The sequence below is a fragment of the Mustelus asterias genome, chromosome 7 (genome assembly GCF_964213995.1).
Source record: "Mustelus asterias chromosome 7, sMusAst1.hap1.1, whole genome shotgun sequence".
NCBI lineage: Eukaryota > Metazoa > Chordata > Chondrichthyes > Carcharhiniformes > Triakidae > Mustelus > Mustelus asterias.
In genome coordinates, this window is record NC_135807.1 from 135,216,073 (window position 1) to 135,229,273 (window position 13,201).

Here is a 13,201-nt window from a genome sequence, read left to right on the forward strand (position 1 = left end):
TGACAAAGGTCTTATTGAAATGTAAGTCAACCTTATTTTAAGGAGATGCGCTTAACTAATAGAAACACTCAGGTCAAAGCTGTAAAACGCCTCCTCAAGAACGGGTCAAAGTGCAAGTTTAATGATGACTGGTACTCAAACCCTTATTCCTTCCTGTTAAATTCTAAATTAAAAGGCATACTGACAACAAAATCCAAGTAACTTTTAGTTGAAAAAAGGTGTCAGGCTGATTAACAACAAGATTGAAGGATTATAATCATTTCAAGTAAAAATGCACATTTTTGTGCAGGAGCAGAGAGAGGAATAGAGACACGTAATACTGGAAAACCTCAGCAGGTCTGACTGCATCTGTGGAGAAACAGACTGAATGCATCGAGTCTCAAGAGATATACAGACTCGAAACATTAGCTCAGTTACTCTCTTCATAGATGCTGCCAGGCCTGCTGAGTTTTTCCAGCATCTGCAGTATTCTGCTTCTATTTAAAAAGAGAGGAATTGTATGTACTGTGTGTGCTCTGTAGCCCAGTTGAATTGATGACAAATGTACAATCTCTCAGATTTGGATCAGTTGTTCAGCTTGGTTCACACCTTATCTTACATAAAACTCGGTGGAGTCTGAAACATCTTTTATAAAAAAAGATTAACATTTGTTCAGTGCATCAATTTAACAGGCAAACAGGAAGATAGACAGTTAAAAGGGAAACAAGAAAAGGGGAGGCAAAACAGAGTCAAAATAACAAATACCTGTTAGAATGTGAAGCGCACACATTTTATTTAGCTGCATCCAAAACAATTTTTACCATAAAACTTCACAATCTGAAATAACTGTGTAGAATACACCAAATCCAAACACAGCCATGAATAGGAAAGGGGAGGAAAAAGGGAAAGAGACGGGGGGGGGGGGGGGGTGGAGGGAGAGAGGGGGAGGCGGAGGGAGAGAGGGGGAGGCGGAGGGAGAGAGGGGGGGGCGGAGGGAGAGAGGGGGGGGGCGGAGGGAGAGAGGGGGGGCGGAGGGAGAGAGGGGGGGCGGAGGGAGAGAGGGGGGGGCGGAGGGAGAGGGGGGGGGCGGAGGGAGAGAGGGGGGGGGCGGAGGGAGAGAGGGGGGGGCGGAGGGAGAGAGGGGGAGGCGGAGGGAGGGGGGGCGGAGGGAGAGAGGGGGGGCGGAGGGAGAGAGGGGGGTGGAGGGAGAGAGGGGGGGGCGGAGGGAGAGAGGGGGAGGCGGAGGGAGAGAGGGGGAGGCGGAGGGAGAGAGGGGTGGCGGAGGGAGAGAGGGGGGGGCGGAGGGAGAGAGGGGGGGGGCGGAGGGAGAGAGGAGGGGGCGGAGGGAGAGAGGGGGAGGCGGAGGGAGAGAGGGGGAGGCAGAGGGAGAGAGGGGGCGGAGGGAGAGAGAGGGGGGCAGAGGGAGAGGGGGGACGGAGGGAGAGAGGGGGGGCGGAGGGAGAGGGGGGGGCGGAGGGAGAGAGGGGGGAGCGGAGGGAGAGAGGGGGGCAGAGGGAGAGAGGGGGCGGAGGGAGGGGGGGGCGGAAGGAGAGGGGGGCGGAGGGAGAGAGGGGGGCGGATGGAGAGAGGCGGGCGGAGGGAGAGAGGGGGGGCGGAGGGAGAGGGGGGGGCGGAGGGAGAGAGTGGGGGCGGAGGGAGAGAGGGGGGTGCGGAGGGAGGGGGGGGGCGGAGGGAGAGAGGGTGGGTGAAGGGAGGGGGGGACGGAGGGAGAGAGGGGGGGCGGAGGGAGAGAGGGGGGCGGAGGGAGAGAGGGGGGCGGAGGGAGAGGGGGGGTGGAGGGAGAGGGGGGGCGGAGGGAGAGGGAGGGGGTGGAGGGGAGAGAGGGGGGCGGAGGGAGAGAGGGGCCGAGGGGAGAGAGGGGGGGGCGGAAGGAGAGGGGGGGCGGAGGGAGAGAGGGGGGGGCGGATGGAGAGAGGCGGGCGGAGGGAGAGAGGGGGGGCGGAGGGAGAGAGGGGGGGCGGAGGGAGAGAGGGGGGGGCGGAGGGAGAGTGGGGGGGCGGAGGGAGAGTGGGGGGGCGGAGGGAGAGAGGGAGGGTGCGGAGGAGGGGGGGCGGAGGGAGAGAGGGTGGGTGAAGGGAGGGGGGGGCGGAGGGTGAGGGGGGGACGGAGGGAGAGGGGGGGGCGGAGGGAGAGGGGGGGGCGGAGGGAGGGGGGGGCGGAGGGAGAGGGGTGGGGGCGGAGGGAGAGAGGTGGGGGCGGAGGAGAGAGTTGGGGGCGGAGGGAGAGGGGGTGGGGGCGGAGGGAGAGGGGTGGGGGCGGAGGGAGAGGGGTGGGGACGGAGGGGGAGAGGGGGGGGGCGGAGGGGGAGAGAGGGGGGGCGGAGGGGGAGAGAGGGGGGCGGAGGGGAGAGAGGGGGGGCGGAGGGGGAGAGAGGGGGAGCGGAGGGGGAGAGAGGGGGGGGCGGAGGGGGAGAGAGGGGGGGGCGGAGGGGGAGAGAGGGGGGGGCGGAGGGGGAGAGGGGGGGGCGGAGGGGGAGAGAGGGGGGGCGGAGGGGGAGAGAGGGGGGGGGCGGAGGGGGAGAGAGGGGGCGGAGGGGGAGAGAGGGGGCGGAGGGGAGAGAGGGGGCGGAGGGGGAGAGAGGGGGCGGAGGGAGAGAGGGGGCGGAGGGGGAGAGAGGGGGGAGAGAGGGGAGAGAGGGGGGAGAGAGGGGGCGGAGGGGAGAGAGGGGCGAGGGGGAGAGAGGGGGCGGAGGGGTAGAGAGGGGGCGGAGGGGGAGAGAGGGGGCGGAGGGGGAGAGAGGGGGCGGAGGGGGAGAGAGGGGGCGGAGGGGGAGAGAGGGGGCGGAGGGGGAGAGAGGGGGCGGAGGGGGAGAGAGGGGGCGGAGGGGGAGAGAGGGGGCGGAGGGGGAGAGAGGGGGCGGAGGGGAGAGAGGGGGCGGAGGGGGAGAGAGGGGGCGGAGGGGGAGAGAGGGGGCGGAGGGGGAGAGAGGGGGCGGAGGGGGGAGAGAGGGGGCGGAGGGGAGAGAGGGGCGGAGGGGGAGAGAGGAGGCGGAGGGAGAGAGGGGCGGAGGGGGAGAGAGGGGGCGGAGGGGAGAGAGGGGGCGGAGGGGAGAGAGGGGGCGGAGGGGGAGAGAGGGGGCGGAGGGGGAGAGAGGGGCGGAGGGGGAGAGAGGGGGCGGAGGGGGAGAGGGGGCGGAGGGGGAGAGAGGGGGCGGAGGGGGAGAGAGGGGGCGAGGGGGAGAGAGGGGGCGGAGGGGAGAGAGGGGGCAGAGGGGGAGAGAGGGGGCGGAGGGGGAGAGAGGGGGCGGAGGGGGAGCGAGGGGGCGGAGGGGGAGCGAGGGGGCGGAGGGGGAGCGAGGGGGCGGAGGGGAGAGAGGGGGCGGAGGGGGAGAGAGGGGGCGGAGGGGAGAGAGGGGGCGGAGGGGGAGAGGGGGCGGAGGGGGAGAGGGGCGGAGGGGAAGAGAGAGGCAGAGAGGGAGAGAGAGGCAGAGAGAGAGAGAGAGGCAGAGAGAGATAGAGAGGCAGAGAGAGAGAGAGAGGAAGAGAGAGATAGGGAGGCAGAGAGAGAGAGGAAGAGAGAGGGAGAGAGAGGTGGAGGGAGAGAGGCAGAGAGAGGGAATAGAGAGAGGAGAGAGAAAGAGAAAGACTAGAGAGCAGGGAGAGCAGAGAGAGTAAGGAGAAAGGAGAGAAATTATATAAAAAAGGAAAGGGAAGAGGAGACAGTGGGGCGAGAGAGAGAGGGAGAGAACAGAGTAAAGACAAAGCAGGAAGATAAAAACAGATGACATAAATGAAAGTTAGAAAGAGGAAGCAGAGAAAAATTGTGACACTAAACACCTATAAAATAAGTGAAGCTTATTTATGCAAATGTTAAAAGAAATGACAAAAACTCACATTTTAAATCAATTCAATGCAATCGATAGAGTCTAAACTTTGGAGATCTGAAGGATGATGTGCAGACAAACCAACTTTAATCAGAATACGTGGCACCGATGTGATGTGCAACGTCACTGCAACTGTCATACTTTCTTCAGTGATGAATAAAAACCCTGCAACGCAGATACAACATAGGCAAGCGCCTCTGGTTGTTTCCTTTACCAGGCAATGGGTGCACGCGCAAAGGTTGAACGCAGGGCAGGATTTAACATTGTGACTCACAAGTGCCCAACCTACTCCCATTAGGACGATAAACAGAAAACTACTTGTGAAAAGTGAATGGTGACAAACAGGTAACAAGGGGTGACCGATGCCATGAGAACAATCTCCCAGAGAACCAAGTTGTCCATCTGAAGTTTTACTTTTGTGGGCAGAGCGCAAACAGCAGTGAAAATCAATCTTGAACAAGTGTTGCATTGCTTTGGGCTGCAAACTCAATTGCAGTGCTATAGGAGGTCGCAGGCGGGTAATCTAGACCCCCCCCCCCCCACCCTGCCGCTCCACCGAAGGAGGGGTACACACCCTGACCAGAAACAAAAAAGAATGGAATTTCTGGCAGGTTCATGGGGAGGAATGGTGCATGGAATATCTCTCCTGATGGCCTGCATAATTCAGCTAACTGATGGTCTCTGGCAGTGGGGGAAATAATTGAACAGAAGCACAGGTGTGAATGAACTTTACACTGGACAGGAAGATTAACGTTCCCTCTCCCAGACAATAAATACACCCATGACAACCCTTCACCGACTTTAATTCACAGGCACATTAAAACTTCACATTAATATGAGTCAATTCAAGTCGGCATTGTTCAAAGAAATGCCCAATTTTTATTACATTGTTTTTTTGACTTTATCAAGGGATAAAGTATTTAGTCTGAATATTTATTGATACCAGATTAAAAACTACCAAGGATTATCACTGAGGTATCTGAGAGCAACAAAATTAGAAGTTAAGAACATATTTCCTCCCGAACAAGGTTTGTGACCAGAGGTCTTGACATTTCTTTTTAAATGTGTTCATGCGAGGCCATCTAGGTTCGACACCTTCTGCAACCGCTGAAGTCCATGTGGTGTAGGTACACCCACAGTGCTGTTAGGGAGGGAGTTCCAGGATAGTAATCTAACCACTGTGAAGAAATGACAATATATTTCCAAGTCAGGATGGTGTGTGGCTTGGAGCTGAACCTGCAGGGGCTGGTGTTCCCATACATCTGTTGCCCTCATTCTTCTAGTTGGCAGGGGCATTGGGTTTGGAAAGTGCTGCTGAAGGAGGCTTGGTGAGGCGCTGCGGTGTATCTTGCAGATGGCACTCATTGCTGCCACAAGTAGTGGAGTGAGTAAATGTTGAAGGCGGTGGATGTGGTGCCAATCAAGCTTTGTCCTGGATGGTGCCGAGCTTCTTCAGTGTTGTTGGCGTTGCAAGTGGAGAGTATTCCACCACACTCCTGACTTGTGCCTTGTAGGTGGTGGTTAATTTTTGGGTTAGCACCCATTACATTTAGCACAGCTGGATGTTTCCAGAAAATTTAAAAATCGTTTTTTTCCATTAAGACAAGAACCTGTTGAGGCTATTTTACGATAATATTTTAAGTGTCATAGTTGCACAATTACGATGTTTAACCCAATCTTAATTTAATCCAGTCTTTAATTATTAACTGTTTGATACTACTCCGGTTTGATACTACTCCGAGTAGTTCCCGCAATACCAAAAAACTGAAAAGACCAGTCACCCATCGAATAAACACAAGATGATTTTCTGCACACATTGCTTTCAGCAATTGCAAGCTCTTGACACAAAAGGACATTTGCACAAAGCATTGCTCAAAACTACAGCTGTACCCTGATTAAATTGCCACGGTCAGCAGAAGTTACTGATAAAACCGTGTACACATAAAACAGTGGATACAAACAGATGTAAAGAGAGGTGACCAGTGTCGAAGGTGCGGTGGGTGATGGGGAGGATAAACAGGTGAAAAATAAGACAGACAGATATTTGAAGGAGTTTTTAAAAAAGGTGCAATTCTGAAATACAATAAATGCTTCATATTGCAACCAAACTACAGTTAAATTAATGTAAATATTGTAACATATCAGAAGGCAGCGTTGATACCTCTATACAGAATATACACAGCCTGTACACTGTAATCTCAGACTTGCATGCTGGAAAATCTCTGTGTACTCGCAATGTACTGTACTTTAAAATTTTCCAACAGAATTAATGACGGGTTTAAGAACTATCAAGTTCAAAGCTACACTTTTCCTTGTACCCCACCTCCTCCAACCCCCCCCCCCCCCCCCCCCCCTCAATAATTATAAAAACATTCATTAGGTCAGTGTTTTTTTTTTTAAATGTCTCGTGCAACGCTTTGCAAGGTTATCATTATGTAAAGATGTTGCCAAGAAAAGCTGTGGTGCGGTGACAGTTTCAGCGACAACTCCTGCCTGGAACATGATTGCAGTGCGCCAGTGACATTATCAGGCCACCAGCAAGCTACAACACACAGGAGCCTATTCTAAATGGATTGCACTGGGGTGGGGAGGGGAGTTCACTTGCTTTGAGTAGACTCCACAAAACCAAGGCGGCGACTCCCCAAATAATATCCCTGGCAGCTGTACTTGCACTGCACGTTTCACAATCCCAAGGCTGAGCCTCAAGTAAATGCACCTTTGATCGTGTCGTCCCCGTGCCAAGATATTGTTCAGGAGTTGGGAGATTCACAGACACAGGGCAGCCGCTGCCAGCACAATTGCCCGCGGCTCAGCTTGCTCGCAAACGTTGATTTTGGGTCCTCCTCTTTCGTTCCTCACGGTCCTAAACAAAAGATGCTTATGCAACCTCCCGCAATGGTACGGTTCGGGTTTAACTTTGAGATGAACAGCAATTAAACTGCCTCAGCCTCACCGAAATTGACATTTATCGTTTTTGTTCACTCAATGTTTTACTCCTTCCATGTTTTAATATATTGCCACCCTGCAAAAATTAGGAAAAACCATATATAAACAAATCCTAATAGCGAGCATTACTGTATGAAATACTGAATCCATTAACCCCTTTCCCTTTTAAAATAAAACACACACACTGCAGCTCCAGTCAGCATTACAAATTAAATCAATTTTCAACTGAAAAGAAAATTATTTCCTACTTTTCAAAATACACTGATTTAGAACAAGGCTCAAAGCTTTGGAAAAGAATTTCTTAATTTCAGAGGGTGGGGGGAAGAAACTGGAGCTTAATTGTAAGTAATTACAGCTTTTCATTTTTAACATGATGAAATAATTTGATTTTTTTTCTCCCAGAGGCCTGGCTTAACTCAAAAATAGACAACTGTTCTAAGCAGAGGAAGTTCCCCGTTAAGATAGTAGAAATTGCATGTCAGAGACACAAACACATGCATTACATAGATTTTCCTGAACAGAACCAGGTGATCCTACACAGTCGAGGTAGACCACGTGCCACAGTTAAGTTTAATATTTTCTCATTCGGGGCACCATTTCATGCTTTCTCTTGTGCGCTACAATGAAAGGGATAAGCAAGCAAGAGAGGAAAAAAATTCAAGAGAAAACGTTTCAAGAAAGAAAAAGGTTAAAATATATTATTTTCTCTGACACGGGGAAAAGAATCTTTACGCTGCCCATCAGAACAAACAGCATCGTCACAATGAGGTTCCTTTTCAGATGTTAAAATGAAAAGTTTAGCGATTTTAAATATACACGGCAGTCATTTTTCTTTGCTGTTCTGTTCATTTTTAAATCAATCAGTCACGGAGTTATTGAAATGTGCGCCAACTTCTTACAACCAACCAACCGCATTTTCCTTTTGGTGTTTAAAGAAAATATTGTGAACACTGGAAATTTGAAATACAAAAAAAAAAGCAGAATTGTATCTGCTGCCTTCATTCTAACTCTCACGTCACATTCACCCATCATATCCCTGTGCATGCTGATCTACACTGACTCCTAGTCAGGCAATACTTCCGTTTAAAATTGTTGGGTGCTCAAACCTCTCCATGGCCTCGCCTATCCCATCCCTCTAACTTCTTGCAGCCTTATAAACCCACAAGAGCTCTGTGTCCTCCAATTCAGGCCTCCTGACATCTCTGATTTCCTTCGCTCCACCACTGAAGACCATGCCAACAGCCAACTAAACGCCTCACCCCCAAGCCCTGGAATTCCCTCCCCTAAATCTGTCCGCCTCTCTCTACTTCCTCTAAGGCGTTGCTTCACAACCTGTCTCCATCTGCTCTAATCTCTCCTTACGTATTGCAGTACAAAATCTTTGTAGCTAACACTTCTGAAGTGCATTGGGACATTGTTACCATGTTGATGCTGCTACATAAATGCAAGTTGGAGTTGCTGAAGTGCACATCAGGGCAGTAACATCTGAAAAGGTGGAGTTTCAGGGTGAGGCCCCTGATCAGAAGTAACTGCGCTGACCAAGGATGCCCTTATCAGTTGCTGCGTATCCCCAGCACTATTACTCCATATTCCCCCTTTGGATTTGTTCCACTGTCAGGGCAGTGGGGGGGGGGGGGGGGGGGGGGGGAGGAGGTGGGGGGGGGGGGGAGGTGAGGGAGGGGGGGGAGGTGGAGGTGGGGGAATCAGTTGTTCAATTGGTGTGAAACCAATCAGCCTCTGCAAACGGGTTTATTGAAAGTGTAACCAGTTTGGTTCTCGTTAAGACTCATAAGACTCCTCAATCATTTTGAAAAGCTAAAATAAATAGGTCATGGTGCTTTTGGAGGTCTCACATTTGATTCAGAGTGTGCTTCACGTAGTAACAATTCTGACATAGAGTCTAATCATTTCATTTCTGACTTTATTTTGACCAATTGCTGTTGTACTTCACCTACCAGCCACCCCCCCCCACCCAAACAAAATCCAATGATTGATGGTATGCAAAGAGGAAAAACACATGAAAACAAACTGCAATGAGCCAAAGATGGAGAAAACATGCTTCAGAAGCAACAGCAAAATGACTGCTGCACTCACATTTACCACAGGCCATAATGCAGGCAGCAAAATCATTCTAGAGGAATAATACACTTGGTTAGACTAAACAGCCTATCCTTTTACTACTTATTTAATGTAACCTTTAAGATATTCAGTTTGCAATTTTCTAAGCTGTGTGACAAGGTGCGGTATCGTTGGATTTTCTTTTGTGTTCACATGGGAGCCATGAACGATGGGAAACTGAGATCTTACAAAGACGCCCTTTTCACTGTAATCCTACCATAAACTTGCTTGGAAACAAAGTTGTCACTTCCTTCTTTGTGTTTAAAGAAGAACCATATTCAAATATAAATATTACAGCATTATATTTCCGATTCCACTGGGGTGTTTAGCTCAGCTGAACCACACATGACAACACATTGATTTTACTTCCATCTCCGCAAAGACAAAGATGTAAAGAAACCCATTAGGTTGGCAGTTCGCATTTCCATTGACTGACAAGAGTGGCAATCAGACACTTTTCACACTAGCAGCTGACTGACAAGTAGACAGAGAAACAAGCCTTCAAGTTGCCAGTATCGCTTAGAACAATTTAAGTTATTTGAATCAAATAAGGCTTCACGTCTCACAGGCAAATATAATCTCTCCATCTACAGGTAGCTGGAATTTGGTTTATACTGTCATCCCGATAATCTTGTGTCCCAACACAACTACATTTCACAATGTATAATTAAATTCAGGCTTTTTTAAAAATATATTACCAGGCACCAACAGACATGTCACTACCGCACAACCATCATAAAGGCACGCTATCAAACGCTATTACTACACTTAAATCCAAACTGTACAAATTATTTCCATGCCAGCCGCACTTGGCAATTTATATTTCACCAAGAACTGGCTGGTTGATTATGGTGAGCTTCATTCAACTAAAAGGTTTAGTACAAGACTGATAATTTGCAATAACTGTAATCCGTAATCTTCTCACAAAATGTTTTCTCCACTTAAAACAATGAAAAAGCAGGTTGTTATTAAAAGCGCTCCATTGTTCAGCTGGGCTATTTGTTACTGTTTTCTTTTAGCTGAGTGCATACATAATGCTACTGCTTCCTACACAGCTTTAAAAACTAGTATCTAACTGAACTAATATTGCTTATGTTTACACCCTAGACCCGCACAAGTGTATTCCACAAATAAACAAGTAGGGTCAAGGTATGTCATAATTGATTTGACAGAAATAAAAGGCAAAGTCAGAGTCAGTCAAGATTTGCACAGTGAAAAGCACGAGGTAAGCAAAAGATTGTCTCCACAATTTAACCATTTCACCAAAGACAGTCACAACATTTTAAGGAAAGAAATCAAGATTTTTATTAAAAGCATTCCCCTAAATTGAGGACGAAAACTCAAGTTATTGGGTCCTGCATTCTGTTGAAACAAAACCCTTTCTGAGCTTTTATAATTTATTTTTATCTCTGGGCTGATAAGGCTTTGAAACATTAGCTGCATTTGGTGCAAAAGAAAATGTGTCAAAAGTAGGAGGAAATCATAATTGCTTGCTTACATTTATGTTCTGGTTTTTAATTTCGTTTCTGGCTAATTTAGGATATTACTTTAAAGGAAATAAAAAGCCCAAATGTTTAGCCTAAAACACAAGGGCTGGTTGTTTTCTTGGGTAGCCCTCGTGTTGCTGATGTGCAAGTTTACAGATTAAACAGTACGACAGGGAAGAACAAAACAGAATTAAATATTAAAGATTCAACAGTGTTTCCAATTAATGTTATTCCTTCTTTCAAAGACAGTAAAACGTCAGCTTTAAACACAAGAAATTAATGCAAATGTTGGAACTGAATAATCAGAATCCTTTCCAAATGAAATTTTACAGTAGGACTTTTAACTGAATCATGTTTCTGTGTGTGCAGGTCTGCGACTATTCATTACAAATTGAAAGAGCTAATGCAGTAGTCAATAATGTGAGCAGTATGTAAAATGACTCTTTGAGGATAAAGTAGGAGCTGTAGACTTTAAAACAAATTGATTTTACGGAATAGCAGCTCGCTCTATAGCCTGTGTTTAACCTAACAATGTAACCCTGCTGTACTACATGAGAAACATCATGTACATTGATTTTTTTTTCTTCTTGATGACCATTTCTAGTTTCAATTCTACCCGAAGAGCAAACATTTATAAAGACCACACTTCAAGCAAATTACAGGATTTATTTCTTTTTCTTTTAAAAAGCCACATGTGCAATGCCTAGCACGCAATTGGTTCAGATGTTTTAATTGTAAAATTAATTGCATAAACAAGGATGAGATTAATTCCTTTCCAACTGCAAGTCAGAAGGAAAAAAGTCAAATGGTAAATAATGCCAAGTAGTAACTTGCAGCAGGAATTTGCAAGTGTAAAATTGTCTTATCATTTACAGGGATTGTAAGAGTTTTAGCTGAGACTGAAGCACCGGCATCACTATTCCAATATGTGCAGATATTAAACATACAATGAAACTATTCTAGCTGCACAACTGAGTGCAGATCTAATGCAATTATGTCTAAACTGTAAGTTATAGAAGTATTGCACAGATATTATTGAATGGGAACACTGTATACTACTGTCTACACAAAGAGACAGCTTATTTTTACCATGATCTCCAAGCAATCCCACTTTTCTTCCTTCTACAAGAAAAATATGCAACACACTTTTGGCTCCTTACTTCCCTTATCTGAAGTTTAATATTTTGCTTCAACTCTCTGACTACATTCAGTTTGTAAAATGGACAAGCAATAGCAACTATCTGTGATATTTGGTTGGGTGTTTTTTAATTAAGGTAAAGTTTTAAAGTAAAAATATCAATTAAACAGTTAGATTTCAGCTCTTTCAAACATATACAGCCTTAAAATGAAAACTCCCGCAATGGAAATGTTTTTTTAAAAAAAATAAACAAACAGAAGCATATTAAGATTTTCTATAAGGTCACTAGGTATTACACAGAGTCAGTTTAGTTTATCATATTACACTGTGACAGGATGCGAGGCAAAAAATTATAAATTCCTTCCCTAAATCTGTCCTTTTGTGATTTAGATGGATGAAGAATAATTAACTCTTAATTATTCAGATGACTTCGAGGCAGTTTCAGAATTCACTAAAGAGTGCAGTCATTTTTACCCAGGAAAACAGCCTCCTGTCATTTATCAAACCTATGACTTGGTCTGTGATGAATAAAATTCTATGTTTACCCACAACATTTACCACTACCTTGGAGGTTGTTAGACGACAAGAGTTCCCTTAAAATTCTGCAATATGTAAATTTTTAGGCACTATTTGCATTTTAAAGTATTTAACTACATATTTATTGGATTTCAGGACCATGCTGATCATTGATTTATGTGCTTCTGGCAATCATATTTCCATATTTGTATGTTTTTCACGACAGTAATAATTCAAATATGCAAAAAGTTGTTCTTTGAACGGGTATCTTTAATTATGTCCTCAAAGCATCATTGTTTCATGCTGGGTATTTTGACAAAAAAAAGTGGTTGAATAGCAGGGATAGCACCAGAGTCTAAAATGTAGGGAAAGTACATTTGGCCTTTACAATATACTACAGAACACAGAGAAGAGGCTTTTCACATGATCCAGTCTTCAGCCCTAAAACATGCTGCAAAGCCCAGCAACCTTGCGTGTAAATACATTATTAATTCTGACACACTTTCACGACAAATTCAATCACAGTTCATAAAATTTGCGTTCAAAATGCAAAGCCTGCCCCATTTGCTTTGCCGCTAACTCGCAAAGTTTGGCTGCCATTTCTTCTTATTGGAGTTGTCATAAATTATGTGCACTCTTATGAAACCTATCAAGAATTGTAATCATTAAAGATCCACCACAGTGTCTCTTTCTTTTTGCCGATTTAAGTCCGCAAACAACCATCAAACATGTCGCCTGTCACCTCTGTCTGAAATACTTTAGCCAATATAGAAGCTATGGATGCAAGGAAAAAAAATATTTTGTATCATTTGAATTAGACTCTCCTTGCGCACAAAACGGGGTATGATGCTACCAGGGCACATATTTATTATTCACTTAAATCTACAACGAAGTTGTAACAGTTAAGATGTTATTCATTTTGAAAGGGTGGCAGATGCCGCCTTAAAGCACAGTGGTCCATGTTGCATAGAACAGCCTCAAATTTTACACCATTTTACTTGTTCCTTCAAATATAGACTATGCAGCAAACAGCTTCCCACTTGCAACAATCGGCGAAAAGATTTTGGGGATTAGCGTTTGTGAACTCGAAGCTAAAAGAAATGATATTTTGGTGCCTTGTTTGTAAACCTCCGTTTTAGAAAATCCTTTATTCATGAGGCTACGTGACCCAAA

At 46.7% G+C, this 13,201-nt stretch overlaps 1 protein-coding gene across 2 annotated transcripts in view; it reads right to left on the reverse strand.

The window, feature by feature from the left end:
- The window catches only part of znf407 (zinc finger protein 407), a 470,846-nt gene that overhangs the window by 365,746 nt on the left and 91,899 nt on the right, over positions 1 to 13,201 (reverse strand). The gene's annotated exons all lie outside the window — the stretch shown is intronic.